We start from the raw sequence: 25,731 nt of genomic DNA, 5'->3' as shown, positions 1-25,731 counted from the left end.
AGGTCTTATCCTAGGGAAAACTCGCTGAAGGACATGAAAAGGATAATAATTATTCATCCTTGGAAAACCAGATGATAATTCCGTCGTCTGTCGATAACAGAAGATGCGTGTGCCTGTGTGGGAGATCAGCTGTGTAATCAATCAGCTTACCATATCTCACGAGAAATTTCATCTAGAAATTTAAATAGACTTGATCAAAATAATCTGATCTGTTGACATGACATGATATATCATTCTAAATTAGAGTATATCATAATATTCAAAGTTAATCATTATTTTACAGTTTTAAGTGATAAGTGAGTGTTATTCAATTTGGTTTGTAGACAATCTAAAATAGAACTTTTCTGTTTTCAAATATTTGGACTGAAAATTGGACCTGAATTCAAATGTATGGAACATAACCTACTGTTTGGACTATTTATAGTGTATAAATCAAAATTCGGGGAAGAAATAGTTTTGGGCTGTGCCTGTTAGTCCTTCCCCAATCATTTTGAAGAATTGTGTTCTGTTTATCAATAAATAAATAACGAGCCAAGTTCGGTGCCCGGATATTACTTTGCGATCGGAACTATTCTATAGAAGAAACACACAATGTGTCAAAAAGTTTTCTTCTTCATCTTTGCTGTTTCTTCATCTTCCCCTTCTTCTTCATCCCCTTCTCCTCCTCCTCCTCATTTTTCTTCATCATCGTATTTTTTCTCTTCTTCTCCTCCTTCTTTTTCTTCCCCTCCTTCTTGTTCTCCTCCTCCTTCTATGTTGAATACTCAACTTAAATCTGCAATCTCAATGCATTGTCAGTCGGCTCTAGTCTCTTATAATACAAGATGGCGAATTCTCTACGAAGATTGAAGGATTTGTCAGCTGATGTGAAACATGCCATGCCCTGCATAATTCAGAGAGTTAGCCCAAGTAAAGAGCTATTTCAAAACCCTAGATGTCGTGCTGATAAAGTTGAACAAAATTTGCATTGTCTGCGAAATCTGCTCACACGCTGGAGATATTGGACGGGTTATGACGTCAAGATGGTATGCTAATATCGGGTTTATTGAACTAAGTTTCCGACAACTATGGTTATATACCATCATAACTATCCCTTGTTTAGTAATATATTATGTTAGTTTTGACAGTACATCATCTATATCCTATTATATATCCTATGTATATATGTATTTATTTATGTGAGTACTTGTTTATGTATGTCCAACCGATCTCAAAAACGACTCTAACGATCTTGATGAAACTTGGAATATAGTAGGTTAGGAAAAGCAAGGATAAAATACCCTTACATCGTACCACAATGATGAGAAATTTCCCTCCAAACACGAGAGAAAAAACGCAATTTCTCCCACAAAGAATGACAATATGAACACAAATTTTTCCGAAATGCACACAAATATCTCCCAACCCTTGAAATTTCCCTTTCAATTTACGATATATGAGGTTCGTGACATAAAAATTTGATTGTACTAGGTCTCATCCCTGGGAAAACTCGCTGACGGACATGAAAAGGATAATTCATCCTTTTAAAAAAAAGCTGACAATTTCGTCGTCTGTCGATAATGGAAGATGCGAGTGCGTCTTCATTTATCACTTATACTATAGTGAGGTCCACGTTATAATGGCAGTGGAGAAAGATAGGAGAACAACGTTGCCGATCCTCCGACTTATCAATGCCTTCTATCGACGGTGGCTGATACAGGTTTATTGATGTAATATTAACTGTTCATTCCAGTTTTATAATAATCAATAATTATATTTTATTAAGAAAGGAATAATATTTTTCAATATTTTTTTAATGAATTCACATAATTAAGATGAAATATCCTGTTAATTAATTATCAATTCTACATTGTTGGAAGAAGATCTGGCAACAGAGCGAAGCAAGAAAGAGATAGCGCTATCCGCTGTGTTGAATGATAGACAAGGATAGCAATACCATTGCCAACCAAACACTGCAATTATAACGTGAACTTCACTATATAAGTCTTCTAATCAGGAATATTTGGTTTATTTCTAGATTGTAGTACAGTCCAGTTCTGTTCGTTTGTTATTGTAGTGATGAGGAGAAGCCTGTCTTCAGGGACGAATGAAATAGTATCTTAAGCCGCAAGGACGGGAAGGGCCGTTTTGCAGGCGAGAATGATGTTTCTAGTCGAAGCGTTAGCCAAGACTAGAATTTTATTCGAGCACTGCAAAAGACATTCACGTCCAAGTAGTAACATATACTATTCTCTGCCATAATAATCTAGAAAAGAATAATTGTGAAACAGTAAACATTACCTGCTTGTGCTGACATTACTACATGCATTCTATAAACAAAACCTAGTTTACAAGTTTCGAATCAGGAATTTCTTGATTGTAGTTGACAAAACATTCACCTGGAGCGCTAAAATGCGGCAGTTGTGAAGAAAACATATGATTTTATCACAGTATAGTATGCTGTAATGAGAATCATATGTTTATTTGTTCTAAAATCAGCTGTTTACCGTCTTGATTTCATGGATGTAAAACAGCTGAAATTGAATGACTATGACAAAGTAGTATATTTCGCACCTCGGGCCGAAAATGAGACTTTTCCGGCTCGAAATAGGTTTTCAAGTCCGAGGCCGTAGGCCAAGGACTAGAAAAGATTGAGAGCCGGAAAAACATTTTTGCCCGTGGTGCGAACGCTATTTTTCGCCACACAGGAAAATAAAGAATATATATATATGAGAATAATAATTATTCTCATATTGTTTATCAAGCACTTCCGAAAGCAGAAGTGGAAGGTCATAGCTCTAGCAAATCTGAGGTAATCTGAATATCAGGAAATTGTCCAAGTTTTTTTATTTTTTATTCTGATTTGTCGAAATAACCTAAAAGATTATGTTCAATTATGTGGCTTGGAATATTTATCCAAAAATCCGATACATTAGCTCCCAATGCTAAAGACCATTTCTCTTTCACCTTTCTTAGTTCCATGTTAGCGGCCTGAAAGAAACCTGTTCTGACGTCAGACGAGAGTCGTCTGCAAACAATGTATTTCAGATCTACGTAGGGACTGGAAAACAGCTGCTTTCTGTGCAGTGTGGCGAAAATTATCTGAACTATACATTGGAAATAGAATAGTGTTTGAAAAATAATCACTTGTAATAAGTCTTTCTATTCTATTCATGATATTTGGTATATTTCTAGATTCTATTGATGTCTTGTTTCTTATCTTTTTTTCCTTCTGATAATCAAAGAATATCTTCATCTTTTTGTCATTATCTATTTTTATCATAGTATGATAGATAAATAACGTAGAATCCCTCTCACGAATCAAAAGCTCTCGTACCAAAGAGCTTTGTTCAAGAGAAAGGGACCCTAATCAGGATTTCAGAAACCACTCGAAAATTTCGGCTAAAATGAATATTGAATTTGCAATTTGGGAGCTTCCTGTCGGTTTCAGAAATGCCTACCTCTGGAACGGAAGCTCTTGTTGAGTTTATAGCATAAACAGTAAGCCACTTCATATTCTCCTCCCTCTCTCTTCTACATGCATTTTTCACTCTAATTTCTTGGGTTCATCTCCTACCCTATCGTGAGGTCCACGTTATAATGGCAGTGGAGAAAGATAGGAGAACAACGTTGCAGATCCTCTGTCTTGTAAATGCTTTCTATAGACGGTAGCTGATAAAGGTTTATTGAAGTAATATTAATTGTTCATCCTCGTTTAAAATAATAAATTAAATTTTATTAAGCAAGAAATAATATTCTTAAATAATTTCATAACGAATTTTCATAATTAATATGGAATATTTTGTTAATAAATTAATATTGGGGCACTGAGCTTCGCTCGTTATTTTTATTTATTGATGAACAGAACACAATTTTTTCTATAAAATGATCGTTTTTATATTTCACAGCTTGATATATGTCATCTTATGAATTCCGGTGATGCGATATTTTGATTTTTCCACAACTGTGCGTAAATAAAGAATTTACACACTCAATTCTCCTCATGAAACAGCTTATTCCTGAGGAGAATTTACTTTTTCGCTCGCTAACCATCCGCGCATGCGCAGTAGATTCACTTTACGCTCCCAAATCATTCGGGCATGCGCAGAAGAGTTTCTTTACGCTCCCTAATCAGCTGATTGTAAGCAGCTCGCCAAAAAGTCAGATCTTAACCTAAAAAGTCGGTAATTGTAACTCCGCCAATATAAGTAATTTAACAGGTTTGGGCAGTTGTAGAAAAAATTCTGTATGTAATTCTGTTTGTAATGCTTCTTTATTACTCTTGCAAACTGATTTGCGCGAGCGTATTATAATATTGAACATAATTTATGGTTCATTTTCTATGAATAAACGTGAACAAAACCTTTTGCTCATCTCATCAAAAAATAAAGTCACGCATTACGCTCTTAATACATAAATAGCTATTTTCTAATACTCACTCTCTGACTCACTTTTTTACTATCCACAGCTGCTTCAGCCAAGGATAAATTATCCTTTTAATATCGTTCAGCGAGTTTTTCCAAGGATGAGACCTAAAGCAATCAAATTTTTATATCATAAACCTACTATGATCCAAATTTCGTGAAAATCGTTAGAGCCGTTTTCGAGATCCGTTGAACATAAATAACCAGATACAAAAATACAGAAATTGCTCGCTTATTATAATAGGATTAATACTACATTGTTAAAAGACGATCTGGCAACACAGCAAAGCGAGAAAGAGAGCGCTATCTCTTTTAAGTAGGATAAAATATTTTGTTGATTAATTATTATGAATTGTACATTGTTGAAAGTAGACCTGGCAACAGAGCGAAGCAAGAAAGAGATAGCGCTATCCGCTTTGTTGAATGATAGACAAGGATAGCAATACCATTGGTAATGAAACACTGCCATTATAACGTAGACCTCACTATAGTACCTCTTTTATCATACTGTCTTTTTTCCAATCTTCTGCCCAACTAATTGTTTGAAATCATTGAATATTCTTAACAGTTTGTTAATATTACATCAGATATAAAGGTATCAGCTTTCCTCCATTGACGGCAGTGGCATGGCAGAGAATCAGCAACACTGTTACCACATCTTTCTCCACTCCCATTATAACGTGGACCTCACTTCAGCTCTTGTGACGTATTATCCTGATGGAAGATGGAGCAACAATGATGATTATTCTCCGGTTGAAAGAAATAAGGCAACAGTCTTCACTTATAAATCTTGTTCGGTGAATAAGTGTATCATCAACATCATTGTTTGAAAGCTGAAAGCGAGAGTTTCAAATTTAAAGAGAATTAGTGCTCTGAAGCAGAAAATTGAACACTTGGAAGTTGGAATGCGCGCTGTGATGAAAAGATAAATTGATATTCTCTTTCTTTCTCTCTCTATTTTCTTTCATTCAACTCTTTCCTTCTCTCTCTATTTTCTTTGATTTGACTCTTTCTTTCCCTCTCCATTTTCTTCCATTCAACTCTTTCTTTCTCTCTCTATTTTGTTTCATTCAACTCTTTCTCTCTCTCTCTATTTTCTCTAATTTAACTCTTTCTTTCTCTCTCTATTTTCTTCCATTCAACTCTTTCTTTCTCTCTCTATTTTCTCTGATTTAACTCTTTCTTTCTCTCTCTAAATTCTCCAACTCAACTCTTTCTTTCTTTGTCTTTTTTCTTTCATTCAACTCTTTCCTTCTCTCTCTATTTTCTCTGATTTAACTCTTTCTTTCTCTCTCTCTATATTCTTCCATTCAACTCTTTCTTCCCGTCTATTTTTTTCCATTTAACTCTCTCGAGAACGGAGAGAATCTAAATTTACCCTCATTTGTTCACGAAAACGGAGCTTAGAACGCCGGGAATTCAAATTTCCCCTCATTTGTTCCATTTTCAAATAATTAGGCTGCAAGAGTTGGGAATTGAAAGTCTAAAGTCTGTACATGAAAGGGAAATTTCAAGGGTTGTAAGATATTGGTGTGTATTTCGGAGAAATCTGTGTTCTTTATTGTCATTCTTTGTAGGGGAAATTGCGTTTTTTCTCTTGTGTTTAGAGGGAAATTTTTCATCATCATGGTACGATGAAAGGAAATTTTATGCTTCCTTTTCCTAAACTACTATATTGCAAATTTCATCAATATCGTTGGAGCCGTTTTCGAGATCCGTTGGACATACATAAACTAATACTCACATAAATACATATACACAAATCGCACGATAAATATAATAGGATATAAATTATTATAATCTAATTATTCCATAACCTACTATATTGCAAATTTCATCAAAATCGTTTGATGAGATCAAAATTTCGAAAAGCCGTTTTCGAGATCCGTTGGACATACATAAATACATAAATTAATATATAAATAAATACATAAATTCAGAAATTGCTCGCTTAATATAATAGGATGGCACAAGCTATGATATCTTTTCTAATAAATTATTCTTATAAAATATCTTACTAATAAATCCTGTCAACAGTAGACCTCGCGCAGTTATGAACTATAGTGAGGTCCACGTTATAATTGCATTGATGAAAGGTAGCAGAACAACGTTACTGATCCTCTGTCTCGTCAATGCCTTCTATAGACGGTAGCTGATACAGGTTTATTGATGTAATACTAACTGTACATTCTCTTTTAAAATAATCAATTATATTTTATTGAGCAAGAAATTATATTTTTCAATAATCTCTTAACGAATTTTCATAATTAAGATGAAATATTCTGTTAATTAAATTATCAATTCTACATTGTTAAAAGAAGATCTGGCATCATAGCAAAGCGAGAAAGAGATAGCGCTATCCGCTTTGTGAATGATAGACAAGGATAGCGACACCATTGCTAATCAAACACTGCCATTATAACGTGGACCTCACCATAGTGGACTCTTCTGTGAAGAGTAGACCTCGCGCAGTTATGAACTACAAGTTAATTTCCTGAGAGACATACTGTCAACTATTCAGCCCGAGTCGAAAGCAGTAGAAATTGCTGAGAGAAATAATACTTTGTTAATTTGAGTTAAAAATTGCATACAATTAATAATCCACTCGATACCTGATTGATAATTAATAATTCAGTAGTCTTATTTTTACAGTAATACAACTGAAGTGTGGTGGGAATTCCTTTATATATTTACATTTGATATAATCCTTAGAATGAAAAATTATAATAAATTTTCATGTAATCCAAAAAGGATCATTTCTGTAAAATTCCATGAATATCTATAGTTGCGTTTCGACGGAAATGTCGAACAAACAAAGATAACACATTAGAACATAAATGAAAACATGAAGAGAAACATGCAAAACCTTTGGCTGGTCACACACCGATTAGTCAAGACAAGACTAGTCACGTTTAGTCACAATACTTCACATTGTTGCTTATGACGCAACACACACTGATTAGTCATTGCAATTAGACATGACTACATAAGCAACTATGTGAAGTATTGTGACTAAACGTGACTAGTCTTTTCTTGTCTAATCTGTGTGTGACCAGCCAAGGTGCGTACAGATATACGCGCCGCGAACATGAGCAATTCACTTTTAATCAGCTGATGCCAAGATTTCTATATCTGTATCTTACCGTTTCTGTAAAAATACAGATATAATCAGCTGATTTATTGTATTATTTATTTATAATTTTTACAAAGTAGCACTGATTGGGAGAGAAAAACTAAAAGTGAATTGCTCATGTTCGCGGTGCGTAAATCTGTACGCACCTTTAGACTTGAAATTCAGACTCCACTACGCTTGGTCGATGATATAACTCTAGAAAAAGATATTTCATTTCCACATCATTGAGAGAGACTATTAATGAAAGTAAACGTCTTCCAATCTATTCCATTTTCAATACATAATTTGAAATTCACCAGTCCATATTTCAAGATATTTATAAATTTATATCCAGATGAAAAGAGAGTATTTGCTTCCCATACAACAGTCCACTATTAGAATGTGAAAGCCTTCCAACCCAATCCATTTTCAATACATCATTTAAAACTCACCAGTCAATATTTCAAGAAATTTATCAATTTATTTCCAGAAAAAAGAAAGCATTCTCTTCTTATATTTCAAGAAATTTATCAATTTATCTCCAGAAAAAGGGGAGAAGTTTTTTCCCATATAACACTTCCTCATCAATTTCACTTCACTCCTCAAGGCACTCTCACCAAAATCCACTAAAAGCAGCACAACACCTATTGAAATCTACACATTTTTCACCCGCTCGCTTTCGTGCTTTCTCCAACAAGAATAAAAGCTGACAGAATTATAAATGCACGCCATACGCGTCAGAGTTCGCTCAGCACAATAAATCATTCCCAATAATGGAACCGTTATAACATTTCATCATTGTAGGCTTTATGTATATAGAAGGGTGAAAATAAGTATATTGTAGGGTTGTCTGCTGTATCTCAACCTCCTTTCACACTGACCTTGGGAAGGGAAGGGGTTTCGACCTCTCAGTACCCTGAGAGGGGACTCGGTGTGAATTGATGACTATTATCCAAATAAATTGTTTTCGAGAGTCGATGCGATGATGAAAAATTATTGATTTGGTTGACAGAGATTGATTGTTAGCAGTCAGGAGTTACAGTTTTTGAAAAATTATTCAAGTTGAAATAATGTATTGATCACTACTTCCATTCAAATTAATTGTTCTCGCCACACTGCACAGAAAGCAGCTGTTTTCCAGTCCCTACGTAGATCTGAAAGACATTGTTTGCAGACGACTCTCGTCTGACGTCAGAACAGGTTTCTTTCCGGCCTAGGCCGGAAAGAGTACCCTTTCCAGCCGCTAACATGGAACTAAGAAGGTGATCAAAAAACAGCTGATCTAAAACCTTTTCATTATTTATGTTCATTATTCAATAATTAAAACATTTATAATAATATCATTTTATTGTCATTTGAAAGAATAAACAAGTGTAAACTCAACCTCCCACATATTTGAACATCATCTTCAAGGTTATTTAGACGAATCAGAATAAAAAATAAAAATACTTTCAATTTCCTGATATTCAGGTTACTTCAGATTTGCTAGAGCTATCACCTTCCACTTATGCTTTCGGAAGTGCTTATTAAACAACTATTCTCATATATATTGTTTATTTTTGTGTGTGGCGAAAAATAGCGTTCGCACCACGGGCAAAAATGTTTTTCAGGCTCTCAATCTTTCCTAGTCCTCGGCCTACGGCCTCGGACTTGAAAACTGGTTTCGAGCCGGAAATATCTCATTTTCTGCTCTAGGTGCGAAATATAATATTTGTAACCATTTCACTAAGGTTCGATTGCTTTTTCGTGCAAATGGCGGAGTCATCTTCAGGATTTGCCAGTCTTGGATACGAAGTTGATAATGTTTCGACCATTGACAATAAAATAATGTACTGTACGTATCATAATTCATCCCTTCGTCATCACCCAGGCTTGAAATACTTCTATACTGGAGTACACGTTATAATGGCAGTGAAGAAAGATAGGAGAAAAACGTTGCCGATCCTCTATCTTGTCAATGCCTTCTATAGAAGGTAGCTGATACAGGTTTATTGATGTTTTACGCTTCATTCTCGTTTAAAATGATCAATTATATTTTATTAAGCAACAAATTATATTTTTCAATAATTTCTTAATGAATTTTCATAATTGAGATGAAATATTTTGTCAATTCATTATTAATTAGACATTGTTAAAAGGCGATCAGGGAACAGAGCAAAGCGAGAACGAGATAGAGCTATCCGCTTTTTTGTATGATAGACAAGGATAGCAATACCATTGCTAATCAAACACTACCATTATAACGTAGGCAACACCTCACTATAGGAAGTTGCCTTTGCAATTCAGTAAATGAACAAATGCAAAATTTTATATTCTGGGGAAGTTACTTTACTGTTACTTAAGCTCTCACATCTGATATTTATGTGGGAATTTATTTTCGAAACAACATTCATTCAATTTTTTAATTTCTAATATGTGCTTAAAAACTGAGTTCCACTGTATTTTTTCTCTTGACTTCTACCCTTAAGTTTAATCTAAGTAATATCTTTGATAATAATTTACATATTCGGAGAATTAATTACTCATGTATCCTCCAAATCTACATCCTATCTCTACCATTGTTGGGGTGATAAGATAATCTTCAATTTTATTGATAATATTTCTATGACCATTCTTTGTTTATAATTTCTATGTCAATGCTCTTCTCACCAATTATTATTGACCGAGCGAAGTGAGGTCTAAGATTCAAGTCGACGGTTTGGCATTTCTCTCAATGTTTAAATGTTTAAATGTTTGAATGTTAAATTGTTTATATGTTGCGCATTTACGGCGAAACGCGGTAATAGATTTTCATGGAATATGTCAGGTATATTCCTTTTTTAATTGCGCGTCGACGTATATACAAGGTTTTTGGAAATTTTGCATTTCAAGGATAATATAAAAAGAAAAAGGAGCCTCCTTCATACGCCAATATTGGAGTAAAAATCAGACTATAGAATTATTCATCATAAATTAGCTGACAAGTGATTACACAGATGTGTGGAGAAGCCAGTCTATTGCTGTATTTCCATAAGGTCTATAGTTTCAATCAGGTACTTGTGGATGAGAATACTGCGTGAGGTCTACTGTTCACAGAGCTACTAGTTAAACGAAAATCCAAATTAAATGCCGTAATTCACCCCGAAGACTTCTGCTACTGCAAATATTGACAACAGGGTAAACAGCTAGAGAGAAATTCGATGAGCGCCACTATTCAAAAATTATTTGTCAGCCGGGAATTATTTGTTATTCCGGGTTTTGTTAGCATTTGATTTGGACTCTCGTTTAATAATAATTATCAATTCATTGGCATTTGAATAATTGCAATATCTCAGAAATTTCCTTCTCTTCTCACTTCAATTTCTTCGCATTCTCTCCTTTACTCCTCTACCACTCAAAGCCGGAACAATTTTATCACTCCCTCTCACTATTCCTTTTTCACTCTAGACATTCCTTGCCTCCCTCACACTCACTCTCTCTTATTTTCCAAGTAAATAAATATTTTATTAATTAGATTGTAATCCAATGTGTTTTTATGAGGGGTTGTGAGACAGAGAGAGAGTCTCAACTCTGAAGTCCTAAATCCGCTCCAATAAAGGCACAGTATACATACAGTACGGAAACTTGGCTATACCCTGACGCCAAAATCCGCCATCTTGTTAGGAAGCGCCGCATTGTAATAGTATTGATGGTAGGTTCGGATCACTCTAATGATCCGGATCAATTGATCTCATTCACTGCCACGAGCCAATCAGAAGACCAGGATTGGAACTTCCCAAGGTCACGTCACGTGTTTAGTATTGGGGTCATGTAAAAAGCATTGGTAAGATAGGCGTTTGATTACAAGTTTCCATTCTGTATCTATTCTGTGATAAAGGCATATAATCAAACAATCAATCTCTCTTGTTCTGTCTCTCTCACACTCTTTCTCACTCTCTCTTTCCTTCTCTCTGCCTCTCACCCACTCTTTCTCTCTTCCACACACTACATTCACCTATCCAATAATAATGATTTTCCACCTCACACTCCATTTCAAAACAATACCTCCTCTATCCACTGGCATGCAATCGTAAAATGTGATACTATGCTTGTTTCACCCATATATATGCTATGCTGCATTCTCTCCACGTATGTTTGTAGATTATAACTGTATAGTCATGCTAGTATACCATTATGATATGTGGTATACACATCTGTATACATATGAAGGTATTCTCTTCACAATATGTTCTGACTATATCTGTATAGACATGCAAATATTCTCTCCACGCAGCATATATATCTATATCCATATATCTGTTTACACATGCATGCATCCCTTTCATACGTGTTACCTATATATGAATACACATGCAGGTATTCTCATCACATATGTAGCATATATATCTGTATACACATCTATATAAACCTGTGTATATGTTTGTATTCAATTCGGCCATTCGAGCTGCATTCAAACCGAATTGCATGAGTGCTGGAAAAGTCGCAACATAAATTTTGAACGTTTGGGTCGCTGGGAAAGCTCGGAAAAGCGGTCGGTTCATTTTCCTGTGACTTTTCCACTATGTTGACACAGCTCTGTTGGTGCCGGAGGGTGCTAGTATCTGTGTAGTAGAGTTGGGGAATTGATACGTGTCAACACAGAAAATGTCGGAAAGAATCCTTCTGGTGAAGTTTGTAAACAGAAAAGTCAAAGGAGTGTTGGATACACAGAATATTTTTCACTGTTTAAAAAGCTGAATTGAAGGTTTATTTTTGGTGAAATAAGGTGATAGCTAAGGGATTTATCAAAAATATACATGCAGATATATAATTTTACGACACGAACTATTTCGATCAAATGCAATACAAGATGGCGGCTAAAATGGCGAAAATGTTGTCAAAAACAGGGTTTTTCGCGATTTTCTCGAAAACGGCTCCAACAATTTTGATCAAATGTACACCTAAAATGGTCATTGTAATTGTCATAAGCTCTATCTACTGCCACAAGTCCCATATATGTAAAAATTTCAGAAGCTACGCCCCATCTATTCTAAGTTTGATTTCAGATTCCTAATTCTTCATATACAATTTGAACAAAATATTCCAAGTGAAAAAAATTGAGCATGAAAATCTCTACAAATTAATGTTTAGTAACATTTTCACCTAAAATTTAAAATAAGCTTGAAATTTGAGAAAATGTGATTATTGAATTGCAAACTGTTGACAATTGTTGATTCTATTAAATCATTCACTATGAAGAGATAGCAGACTTCGTGTGTCTCCAGCGTTATTGTCCTGTCATCAGCTGTCTCAGATCTTTGAATAATAGTAGACTTGAGATGCGCGTGAACACTAGCTTCAGGTGATCAATTTCCATAACGGCAAGGAAAGTTGTGTGAGTGCGAAACACCAGATTTTTTCAGTTACAATAATGTGAAATATTTCTTCTATGATTGGTTTAGAAGCATCTACATTTAAAAATCTACTTTGAGAAATCAATTAAGAACTGAAAATATTGTGAAGTGAACAACTACAAGACTCAACCTATTTAAGACTATGTGTGACCTTATTTTCTCCTCTCCCAATCATTTTGATGATGTTACTTATTGGGCCATATGAATAAAACCAAAGCATATGCTCATGAGCATGAGGAGGAGCATAAGGTTTTGCTCATGACCATTAGGTCGAAGCATAAGCATTTGCTCATTTTTATATGAATAAGCTTTACCTTATACTCTTACCTTATGCTCCTGAACTCTGGAGCAGATGCTCACATATTTTATCAATCAATAAAGAATTTGAGTATCACGAATCGATTCAATTACCATATTAAGATACAAATAAAGTGAAATACAGTTTAACTACATACAAGTACAGATAAACACCCATATTTAATTCAAACTAAATTCAGTTGTTCCGATACGGGCCATTAATATTTGATCTCTACAACCCACAAACAATCCCTGATATCACATTAATATTGAATTTCACCGATAACATCAACGCTATTATTCAACAAAATGAATTGGCAACATGGGAATTGAGCCCCGTCTATCTAACCGACATCGATGTGTAGTGGGGTCCACGTTATAATGGCAGTGAAGAAAGATAGGGGCACAGTGTTGCCGGATCTCTGCCTTGCCACTGCCTTCTATAGCGGATGGATGATACGGGTATATCTGATGTAATATAAACTATTCATTCTTGTTTGAAATAATCAATTATATTTTACTCGCCAAGAAAATATGTTTCTCAATGATTGAATGATAAATTTCCATGTTTGAGATTAAGTAGTTTGTCAACATTAATTATTTATTGTATTTCTACAATGTTGAGACCGATTTGGCAACGATGCTGAGGTAGAGAAGGATAGCGCTATCTGCTTTGTTGAATGATAGACAAGGATAGCAACACCAATGTTAATCAAATACTGCCGTTATGACGTTGACCTCACTATAGTGGGATTCAATCCAAAAATTCAGCAATGGTTGAATGGAAAGCAATGGAAAGCAATGGTGTTATATATATATATATATATATATATATATATACCTGTGGATGAGAAAACTCCAATAGGCCTCACGCAGTTTTCTCATCCACAGGTATCTGATGTCACCTGTTCTAGTTGACTCAGTTGAATCGTGATTCACAATGGAATCATAATGTACTCTTAGAAATGTTATTTGTTTTCTCCAAGATCAAAAACTCACTTATGTTAATAAACATCAGTTTACGTCTGAATTTGTATCCCATATGATGATTTTATCCAGTTTCGTGATAATCTTCCCATCTGATAAGAATATTTCTTAACTTTTTTAAAATATATTTTTTTTCAATCAAGAGTATTATGATTTCTCCGGCATTATTCAGTTCATATAATCATTTTTATTTGATTCCCAATCGCCTATTAAATTTGTTTTTAAAATGTGAGAATATTGATACTGATGGGCACGCATCATAAAAATATTGAAACCAAATACCTTGAAGAGATATAGACCCACAATGCCTATGCTTTCCTAATGATAGCTCTTACTTGAAATTGAAGGCCGCCATTGGGGTATTTTAGCACGAGATATTATTTCTATATATTTGTAATACTATAGATTACAAAGGCATTGGTATGTAATAATCTTATGGGTTGCCCCCTCAATGGCCAATTTCAATTCCAAGTACGACACTAGCGCTGCATGTAAGTCTATGCATCTTTAATGTCTTTGATTGAAACCCTACCTTATAGAAATAAAATACACGGCTAGACATCTGTGTAATGCATGCAATGAGAAATCTACATGTCAGCTGATTGATTATGATGAATATTTGTATAGTTTGATTTATCCTATCTTCGAAGTAAATAATATATATAGTGATATCAGAGTATGGAGGAGTTACTCTTCTCTCCATTTATCCTTGAAATGCAAAATTTCAAAAAACCTTGTGTATACATCGACGCGCAGTTGAAAAATGAATATTCCTGCCAAATCTCATTGAATTCTATCAACATGTTCGGCCGTAATCGCGTTACAAACAGACAGACAAAAGCAAATCGAGTTGAAACATAGACCTCACTTCGTTCGGTCATTATTACTGTACATTTCTATGTTTAGATGATGAGAAACAGATTTTCCTGTTATTGTACTAGTTTTTGGATGAATAAATCTTATTCATTTCATTTCAATGAGGAATACCAACTGTTGGAAGTGAGTTTTGAGCTGGGAAAGCGGCACCATACAAATCACAGTTAGTCGTCGATATTTCTGATAAAGTGTTGAAACGGGTAGCAGGTGTTCAGCTCAAATTTGGGGCGCAATTTCGTGGGGTCATGGGGCGTGGTTACCCCTAAAATATGGCGCAATCTATTAGAAATATGTAGCTATTACTGTGAACTATCGGAATTGGACCCAAATTTCGAGATTTGTTCAGAACTTCCGCAGTTACTGCGTAGCTATAAACGCAAACTTACATAAATTCAAATTATTTTATATTTGTTCGATTCACCTGTGCCCCTGAAATACTATAGTGAGGTCCACGTTGTAATGGGAGTTGAGAATGATGGGAGAACAACGTTCCCGAACCACTGTCTTGTCAATGCCTTCTATAGACGGTAGCTGATACAGGTTTAATGGAATTGATGTTCCTTTCCATGACGAATACTATATTATAATAGCTTTGTTGTCTTGTCTGTCTTGTCAATGCCTTCTATAGACGGTAGCTGATACAGGTTTAATGGAATTGATGTTGCTTTCCATGACGAATACTATATTATAATAGCTTTGTTGTATTTCAGAAACTGAGTTACTTATAAATATTTGGAAAAACATTTATTTTTCTTGGAGTAGCTCCAAGAAATCTTCTTCATGAAGCTCCTCTTCAGGAGTGAAATGCATTCCTCAATACCCCAAGAAATAGTTATTTGAATATCTAGAGTGGAAAGTACTGTATTTTCTCCCTCAGGGAAAAGTTTGAAGCCCGAGGCGAAGCAGAGGGCAACAATTTTCCTGAGGAAGAAAAAACATTTTTCACTTGTGATGTACACAACATTTTTCCACCACCTACATTTTTATGAAAGCTGCAGAATAATAGTTATGTGTATATCTAGAGTGAAAAGTGCTGTTTTTTCTCCCTGAGGGAAAAGTTTGAAGCCCGAGGCGAAGCCGAGGGCAACAATTTTCCTGAGGGAGAAAAAACATTTTTCACTCGTGATATAGACAACATTTTTCCTCCACCTACATTTTTATAAAAACTGCTAATAAAATAATTTTTAAAAACGTACGTGACCAAACAATGTGTTACAACATAATCTAAAAAGTAAACAGAAACAGCTGGCTTGTTATCACAGTTCTCCGCCGACAGCGCTATATGTCGGTAAAAGTTGTAACAACAATGGCCGCCACAACTACAGCTATGATGAAGTTCCCGTTTCAAATTTGATTAGTTAATAAGGAATATTCGTTGGCTACAATTTTCCTGATGAAGAAAAAACATTTTTCACTTGTGATGTACACAACATTTTTCTACCACCTACATTTTTATAAAAGCTGCAAATAAAATATTTTTTTAAAAACGTACGTGACCAAACTATGTGTTACAACATAATCTAAAAAGTAAACAGAAACAGCTGGCTTGTAATCACAGTTCTCCGCCGACAGCGCTATCTGTTGGCAAAAGTTGTAACAACAATGGCCGCCACAACTACAGCTATGATGAAGTTCCCGTTTCAAATTTGATAAGTTAATAAGGAATATTCGTTGGCTGGTATATTGAATAGCATGAAATATAAAAAAATATTTATACATTTTTTTAGTATAGTGATATGAAGTTTGTAATAATTTTAGCATACAAACATATGTAAGTTTTTAAAATAGAGATGCTTCCCATGTTATTTAAATGGAGTCACTTTTCCTCCCTGGAGAGTTTTTCTGTTTTTTACTACCGAGAGCGAAAAAGTGACACTTTAGTATTATGTTTCAGGGAGTAGAGTGAGTACTTTAGACAGTAGGTGGAGGAAAAAACACTTTTTTCTTGGAGTAGCTCCGAGAAATCTTCTTGATGAAGCTCCTTCTCGGGAGTGAAATGCATTCCTCAATACTGCAAGAAAAGTAAGTGCCGGTTGCACAACAGCCGGTTAAATTTTAATCGTGATTAATTCCACGAGAACCAATCAGAGAAGCCGTTTTATCAAAAACTGTGTTACTTGTAAATATTTGAAAAAACACTTAGGCCCGGTTGCACAACAGCCGGTTAAATTTTAATCGTGATTAATTCCACGAGAACCAATCAGAGAAGCCGTTTTATCAAAAACGCCTTCTCTGATTGGTTTTTGTGGAATTAATCACGGTTAAAATTTAACCGGCTGTTGTGCAACCGGGCCTAAGTGTTTTTTCAAATATTTACAAGTAACACAGTGTCTGAACTATAACAAAGTTAGGTTTATTGATGTAATATTACCTGTTCATTCTCCTTTGAAATCAATCATATTTATCAAGCAAGAAATTATATTTTCGAATAATTTCATAATGAATTTACATTAAATAGAATATTTCGCTAATTAATTATCAATCCTACATTGTTAAAAGACGATCTAGCAACAGAGCAAAGCGAGAAGAAAGATTTAGCGCTATCCGTTTTGTTGAATGATAGAAAAGGATAGCAATACCATTGCTGATCAAACACTGCCATTATAACGTGGACCTCACTATAGTTATGAACACTCATTAAAAAATATTTCTTCCTGACGAATAAAATAAGAGTGATCTCATCAAACAAATATAAACAGTCAATTATATCAGATATATCGGTATCAGCTATCCTGTATAGGAGGCAGTGGCAAGGCAGAGACTTGGCAACATCGTTCTCTTATCTTCCTCCACTGCCATTAAACCTTACTATAACTATAGAGCTAAGATAATAGCGTACACCTGACACCGCATAATAACCTACTTTATTGGTGTAAGAGTGGAGGGGCGGAGAAGTCAAGAAATCTTCCTTAACCTCCCCAGGCCTTAAATCACCCCCTTTCACTTGAGTGTATCGCACTTGACTAAGCCGTTATTCAAGTGGAGGGGTATTGTTGCTTCCCTGTTATTATCTATCCAATTAAGATCGCTAAATCAAATTTTGTCGTCTTCCCCATTGAGATGAAGGCAGCATCAACGTGATTAGATGGTAGACGATGCGTGATGAAGTGATTTATTGCACACTAGCATGTAACCCGTGCTTCGCAAGGGTATAATTGGAAACTTAACAAACTGCAAACCTACTGAAATCTTGAAGAATTTTAGATAAAATCAAAAACATCCTCGGTAAATGAAGAATCTTCATGCAGAATTCCAAATTAATCTGTTCAGTCGTGATGATGCGTCATTCATGTATCTGATGTAACTCGCTTCGCTCGCCATATCCGTCTAGCCAGGTAGAGAGTTAGTGGGGAGGATATTTTTAATATTCTTTTCGAAGAATGGACATTGATATGTCCAAAGCTCCGCCAATTTATGTAGATGCATAACAATATGATTATTATCTATAGTTATTATATTACAAACTGCTTTTTCATATCATATAAAGTTCAATAATTATTTTCTTAGTCTATATTATGTAAATTCATCTATAATTTTGCTGTATTGTAAGCTATTGTATATAAGTGTATAAGCCAGTATAATTATATTGTAATCTACATAAATAAAGTACTCAATCAATCAATCAATCTAGCCAGGGGGCTCCGCCCCCTAGACCCCCGACTGGATCGTCTAAAGATGAGGTCAGCGGGCTCGCTTCGCTCGCCTGCATTTTCCATTTGAGCATACTCCATACCATCAAAAAGTCAAAGTACTGAAAACGCAGAAAACTGAGAAAAACGTTGGAAAAACGCTCATTTTGGGCGTATCTTTGATGAAATATCAAAGTCACCTCATCACAAAATTTGTAGACCCTAGCTAAACCTCAGTACAAATTTGAACTGTTCTGTCAATTAATTGATGAAAGAACTGAGAAAACGCAAAAAAAAACGATAATTTTGGGCGTATCGTTAACGTTATTGCAAATTCCTTCTAACACAACATTATTACACCCTAGCTGAGCTTTTGTACCTAATTTGATCATTTTCTGTTCATTTTTTCTCAATAAGGCTGAGAAAACGCTAGAAAAACGCAGATTTTGGGCGTATCTTCGATAATTTTTCCAAATCCGTTCTTAGTGCGCCTCTAGAGGGCCAACTGGTACCAAATTTGAACGTTTTTGATCCGGTAGATTTTTAGTTCTGCGAGTGAGTGAGTCAGTCAGTCAGTGAGTGAGTGCCATTTCGCTTTTATATTTATATATATCAGCTATCCTCTATAAAGGGCAGTGGCAAGGCAGAGAATCAGCAACACTGTTCTCTTATCTTTCTCCACTGCCATTATAACATGGACATCACTGAGTTGTTTTTTCTTGTCAATTTTGATAAATTCTATCTCAAATATGTTTCATTCTTGATGATAAATAATAGCCTACACTACTAATATTAACATACAGAGGATTCTGATTTAAACCGGGCGTGAGTTTAGTGAAACTTCGTGGATATCCTTTGAAACTGCCAACAGCACACATGATTCAAACCCAATTAATCAAAACTTCATGAATGAGAAGGATAATCAAAGACCTGTCATAGTTTGGAGTTGACAGCATGAGTGATTACAGCTTATGAGGTGTTATATAATAATCAGCGCACCATATTGAATTGTATATTAGACCCTATATGTGCATTCATGTGATAGGTGTTATAGAGCCCATACTCACACAACTCACTGGATAGCTTACAAGGTACGTTACATAATTATGATAATAATGTATATAATTATGATAACATAATTATTATAACAGTAATTATGATTTCATAGTGAGAGGTAACGTGGAGGTTATGATGGATAAACTTTGGTATTGCTATCCCTGTCTATCATCACAAAAAGCAGGTTGCGCTATCCTTTTTCACCTCCGCAAGGTTGCCAGATCGTTATTCAACAATGTAGGGATATAATTTATCAACAGAATATTCCACCTCCATCATGTAAATTTGTTATTTAATTATTTAAAAATCTGGTGCGGCGCACTCACACAACTTTCCTTGCCGTTATGAAAATTTATCACCTGACGCTAGTGTTCTCGCGCATCTCAAATCTACTATTCAAAGATATGAGACAGCTAGTGATAGGACAATAACGCTGGAGACACACGAGGTCTGCTATCTCTTCGTAGTGAATGATTTAATAGAACTAACAGTTGCCAACAGTTTGCAATTTAATAATCACATTTTCTCGAATTTCGAGCTTATTCCCAATTCTAGGTGAAAATGTTACTAGACATTAATTGCAGAGATTTTTATGCTCAATCTTTTCCACTTGAAATTTTTTGTTTAAATTGTATATGAAGGCTGCCAATTGAGAATCTAAAATCAAACTTTGCATTGATGGGGCGAAGCTCCTGAAATTTTTACAGATATAGGACTTGTTGCAGTTGATAGAGCTTATCAATGACTATTCCAGGTATAAATTTGATCAAAATCGTTGGAGCCGTTTTCGAGAAAATTGCGAAAAAACCCTGTCTTTGACAACATTTTCGCCATTTTAGCCGCCATCTTTGATTGCATTTTATCGAAATTGTTCGTGTCGGATCCTTATAGTGTAAGGACCTTACGTTCCAAATTTTAAGTCATTCCGTTAACTGGGAGATGAGATATCGTGTACACAGACGCACATACACTCATACACACACACACACACACACACACACACACACACACACACACACAGACCAATACCCAAAAACCACTTTTTCGGACTCAGGGGACCTTGAAACGTATAGAAATTTAGAAATTGGGGTACCTTGATTTTTTTCGGAAAGCAATACTTTCCTTACCTATGGTAATAGTGCAAGGAAAGTAAAAAAATATTTTCTTGACGTATACATCAGATATACCGGTATCAGATATCCTATTAATATAGAAGACAGTGTGAAGGAAGAGAATTTGGCAAAGCTGTTCTCTCTTTCTCCACTGCCATTATAACGTGGACTTCACTATAGGTGTTATAATATGTATACACAGCATTATATAGAACAGTGCTACCGTATGTGATAGGTGTTATAATGCACAACATATAAAACAATATTATCTGATAGGTGTTACCTACATACTAAATTATGAGAGAGTGTCACCCATACACAATTTAGCGGATAGGATGTCTTGTGTGACAGAGAGACAAAGTGAGTGAGAGAGTGTGAGTGTAAGAGAGGTGTTAGAAACGTCAATCAGGGAGGCGAATTAATTAGAACCTGTCTGTGATAAGAGACTCTGTAATTTGAGACTGACATTATCGTCAACGGCTCAAAGTGCTTTCAATCAATTCGTGAGTAATATCGCTGCTGGTAGGGCTTAAACAAGATTTACGATCGAATATTGTGATAAATTTGGCAATCGGAGGACAAAGATACTAATAATGGAAGGAGTAATCAACACATATAGCTTAAGTGTTTGTTTCCTTTTTATTGAGGAAAGCACCATCCAGAGAAATAATAGAGCCCACGGTAGGTTTGCTTGCTTACAAAAGAATCATCGATGGTTTGCTGCGTGCAACTGGTGCCAATAACTCAGAGAATTTGCTCGAACCCTTATACAGGTAGTTTACAATAATAATAAAAACATTTAAAAAAAATTAAAATGAAATATAAGATCTAGTATGGAATCCTAACTAACTCACTAATTCCTCAACTAACCCATAGCCCTACATAAATCCTTTTCTTTCTATCTTGTATTGCCGTTTTTTCTTTGCTCTTCTTTCTAAATCTGTGAAGGTTATATTCATTTATTTCTCTAAACTTCTACTCAACTATTTTAGTCACAAAATATCACAGTATAATGATACTCGTCCCACACACACAAGTCTAAGACTCATGTGGGACTATTTCCTTTGTTGTTGTGTCGGTGCAAGTCTTTGATGTATTTTGTAAGTTATATTTCTTATAGGCTAATAGGCTAGTTTTTTTGGGCCATCGGTTGGTGGCTGTGTCGTGGTTGTTTGTTATTGAATAATATACAGTATAGTGGGCATGTTTGCGATGCAGTCGTCGACCGATGGCTCGGAATTTCGGATAATAGAATTGCAGGTTTTGTTAATTTTTTTTTCAAGACTTGCAAACTTTTTATGGCTTAGCAATAATATTCTAGGTCGATAATACAATACGGTATATCTTTGTGAATTGATTTTTTTTTCATTCCTTTATACTAAAAGCATATATCCATATATTCTTGTGCACTGTATATGACAATAAAGAATTATTATTGAATTGAATTGAATTGAATTGAAGTGAGATCCACGTTATAATGGCAGTGTTCGATTAGCAATTGTATTGCTATCCTTGTCTGTCATTCAGCAAAACGGATAGCGCTATCTCTCACTCACTTTTCTCTGTTGCCAGATCGTCTTTCAACAATGTAGATTTGATAATCAATCAACAAAATATTCAATAATTCAATATGAAATTATTGAAAAATATAATCTCTCGCTTAATAAAATATAATTGATTATTTTAAACGAGGATGAACAGTTAATATTACATCAATAAACCTGTATCAGCTACCGTCTATTGAAGGCATTGTCAAGACAACGGATCGGCAACGTTGTTCTCCTATCTTTCTCCACTGTCATTATAACGTGGACCTCACTATAATAAACTCTATAATCCTTGAGTAAATAGCAGTTGGAGCCCGCTTATTCGCTCGTTTGATAGCTTGCATTAGAGGGGAGAATTTGTTGGGCGTTTTGGCAAATATTCACTTGAAATGCCCCAAATGCCAAATTGAACATCTTTGCACTCACCAAGCTGAATTTTTTGTCTTTCATTTATAGATTTATATCAGGATTTTTCAAGCAAAGAATGCTTTCAATAATAAAAAGATGTTATTGACTGCAAGAGCATTGAGTCTAGAGGTGAAGATATGGTTGCTCAAAACGTATGTATGGAGCATTTTAACCTATGGCAGTGAAGCTTGGACGATAAGTGTGAAAGGAGAGAGAAGAATTTCTGTTGAGACATGGTGGGCCACAGAAGAATGCTGAGGATCAGTTGGAGAGAGTAGGTGAGGGATGAAGAGGTGTTTCAGAGAGTTGGAGAGAGAGGTTGTCTACTGAAAGAAATAAAAAAAAGAAGAGCACAACTAGATGGTCATATTCTTCGACATGAGGGACCAACAAAAAGGATAATGGAGGGAATGACTGAGGGAGGCAAAGCGCGAGGAAGGCCAGGACTGGAGTACATAGAACAACTGAGAAGGATCTGAGATGTGGCAACTACAGTGTCCTCAAGAGGAAGGCGGATTACAGAGAGGCATGGAGAGTTGCTGCTAACCAGTTCAACTACTGTTGACAAAAGAGAGATATTGGTTGATTGTTAGAGAGAGAAAGAGAGATTGATTGATTTGATTGAGTACTTTATTTATGTAGATTACAATATATACTGGCTTATACACTTATATACAATAGCCTACAATACAGCAAAATTATAGATGAATTTACATAATATAGACTAAGAAAATAATTATTTAACTGTATATGATATGAAAAAGCAATTTGTAATATAATAACTATAGATAATAATTATATTGTTATGCATCTACATAAATTGGCGGAGCTTTGGACCTATCAATGTCCATTCTTCGGAAAGAATATTAAAAATATCCTCCCCACTAACTCTCTACCAAATGTGGGTGGCTCTACCAGAGAGAGTGAGAGCTTAAACAATACAATCTAGCAGATCTGATACAATCTTCCTTATCCATTGAAGTAAAATCTCAATAATGTACCTATTATTGTATGATTGAACCTTCAACATCAAACTCACTTATATATTTTCCATCTGTTTCTCTATTCTCACAGGGCTCAGGTTATTTTCACCCCACAAACTCCTTGTAGTTTCTGAAGTCACATTTACAACATATACATTTTGTAACACTTCATCTTCAGATGGGAATAAACTGGAAGTTGCATAAATAAATTGGATTTACGTTTAATAATAGTTATAACTTTTCATATGATTTCCTATTTTTAATTGGCCCAGGGTATTATCACCTTGTCAATCAATAATATGCCTATTAGTTTCTCGAGTCACCTTTTACAACAGAAAATTTGAATACTCGAATACAACACCAAAGTTGATATTTCATTTCATTTAATCAATGATAATTATTGCTAGATAGCAATATTAAGGAAGAGTGCATAGTAGATGAAATTTATATCTATGATGAAATTCATCTCATCTACTTACAGTTGGTAGATAAACCGGCTTCACTCCTGAAATCGCCTCTGATACACCTCAAAATTTCTCAAAAATTTGTCCAAACTCACCCTCCTCTACATACTCTACACCCCAACAAAAATCCTGTAAGTTTTCAAGAACACCCCCTTCAACACACGCGTTTACCTCCAACAATATCAGACGAAAAATACACCGGATTCTCTCTTCAAATCGCCAATTAACAAATTCAAAAATTTTCCAAAACTTGTCCAAATACAACCTCCTCTAATTACTCAACAAATTTGCCGTAAATTTTCAACTGGATCACGCGTTTAACACGAAAAGTAATCAGAATTTTCCCGAAATTTGTCCTAACTGAACCTCTTTTAACATACTCAAAAAAATACCTGTAAATTTTCAACTAAACTATGCGTTTATCAATATCAGTCGAAAAAACGCCGGCTCACCTCTTTAAATCGCCACTGTACACCTCAAAAAATTGTCCAAAATAAACCTCCCTCTACATACTTTACACCTCAACAAATATCCTGTAAATTTTCGAGGAAATCACCTTCAATCACGCGTTTACCACCAACAATTTTAGACGAAAAAATACACCGGCTTACCTCTTCAAAAATCCACTGAGCAACTCGAAATTTGAGGAAAAATTGTCCAAAATAAACCTCCCTCTACATACTTTACACCTCAACAAATTTCCTGTAAATTTTCGAGGAAATCACCTTCAATCACGCGTTTACCACCAACAATTTCAGACGAAAAAAGACACTAGAGTTGCACCAACACTCTTGCAACTTGTCGCGTAACTAGTTGCGAGACAACTGACGTCTCTCAGCTCAGCTTACTACCGGGTAGCGTACGTTACAAGTGTTGCCAACTCACCGGTCCAAAAATGCCCCTGGAGAAGTGAAATTTCCCTGGGAAAGCGAGCGAACGATTTTCGGGATACGGGATGCACGACTGAAAGATTTACACGGTCGAGGGTGGAAGGCGCATCTTAATGAAGGTATTGTACGTACCCATCCTATAGAGGGGTACATGTTATAATGGCAGTGGAGAAAGATGGGACAACAGTGCTGCCGATTCTCTGCCTTGCTACTGTTTTCTAAAGAGGAAATCTGATGCTATTATGTATGACGTCATCTATATTAGGGATAGAACAGGCTTACAGCCGTAGGGATAGGAAAAAATTACGCATCATCACGTCTGAATTACTACTAAACTGATTAACTTGAAATTTTGCTTATAAATTCTTGATTCACGGAGTAAGGTTATAGACCTATTTCAAACTCTTTAAGATTCCACTTGGTCATGTTTTCAGTTTGTCAAGTCTTGAATTAGACACTTCACCATTATAACGTGAACCTCACTATACAAATTTAATGATAATATTATCTTCTATTCCTGAGAGAGTTTGTAAACCTCACCTCATCTCTGATAAATTACAATATTGGATAGAATAAAACTTGTGACGGAAGAAGT

The 25,731-nt window shown here is 35.2% G+C and overlaps 1 protein-coding gene across 3 annotated transcripts in view; it reads right to left on the bottom strand.

The window, feature by feature from the left end:
• Positions 1–25,046, bottom strand: part of LOC111046473 — a 230,636-nt gene extending 205,590 nt beyond the window's left edge. For 2 of the 3 annotated variants that reach the window (XM_039433384.1, XM_039433382.1), the window contains exon 1: positions 24,699–25,046. The gene's annotated coding sequence lies outside the window, so the exon portion shown is untranslated. Of the gene's footprint in view, positions 1–24,261; positions 24,281–24,698 lie in introns of those variants that run through there. The other variant, XM_039433383.1, reaches the window with a different exon arrangement.
• Between the last annotated feature and the right edge of the window lie 685 nt (positions 25,047–25,731).

This window comes from Nilaparvata lugens, chromosome 7, assembly GCF_014356525.2.
Source record: "Nilaparvata lugens isolate BPH chromosome 7, ASM1435652v1, whole genome shotgun sequence".
Lineage (NCBI taxonomy): Eukaryota > Metazoa > Arthropoda > Insecta > Hemiptera > Delphacidae > Nilaparvata > Nilaparvata lugens.
Note: the sequence above shows the minus strand (reverse complement) of the source record. Positions and strands in the feature narration are given on the sequence as shown.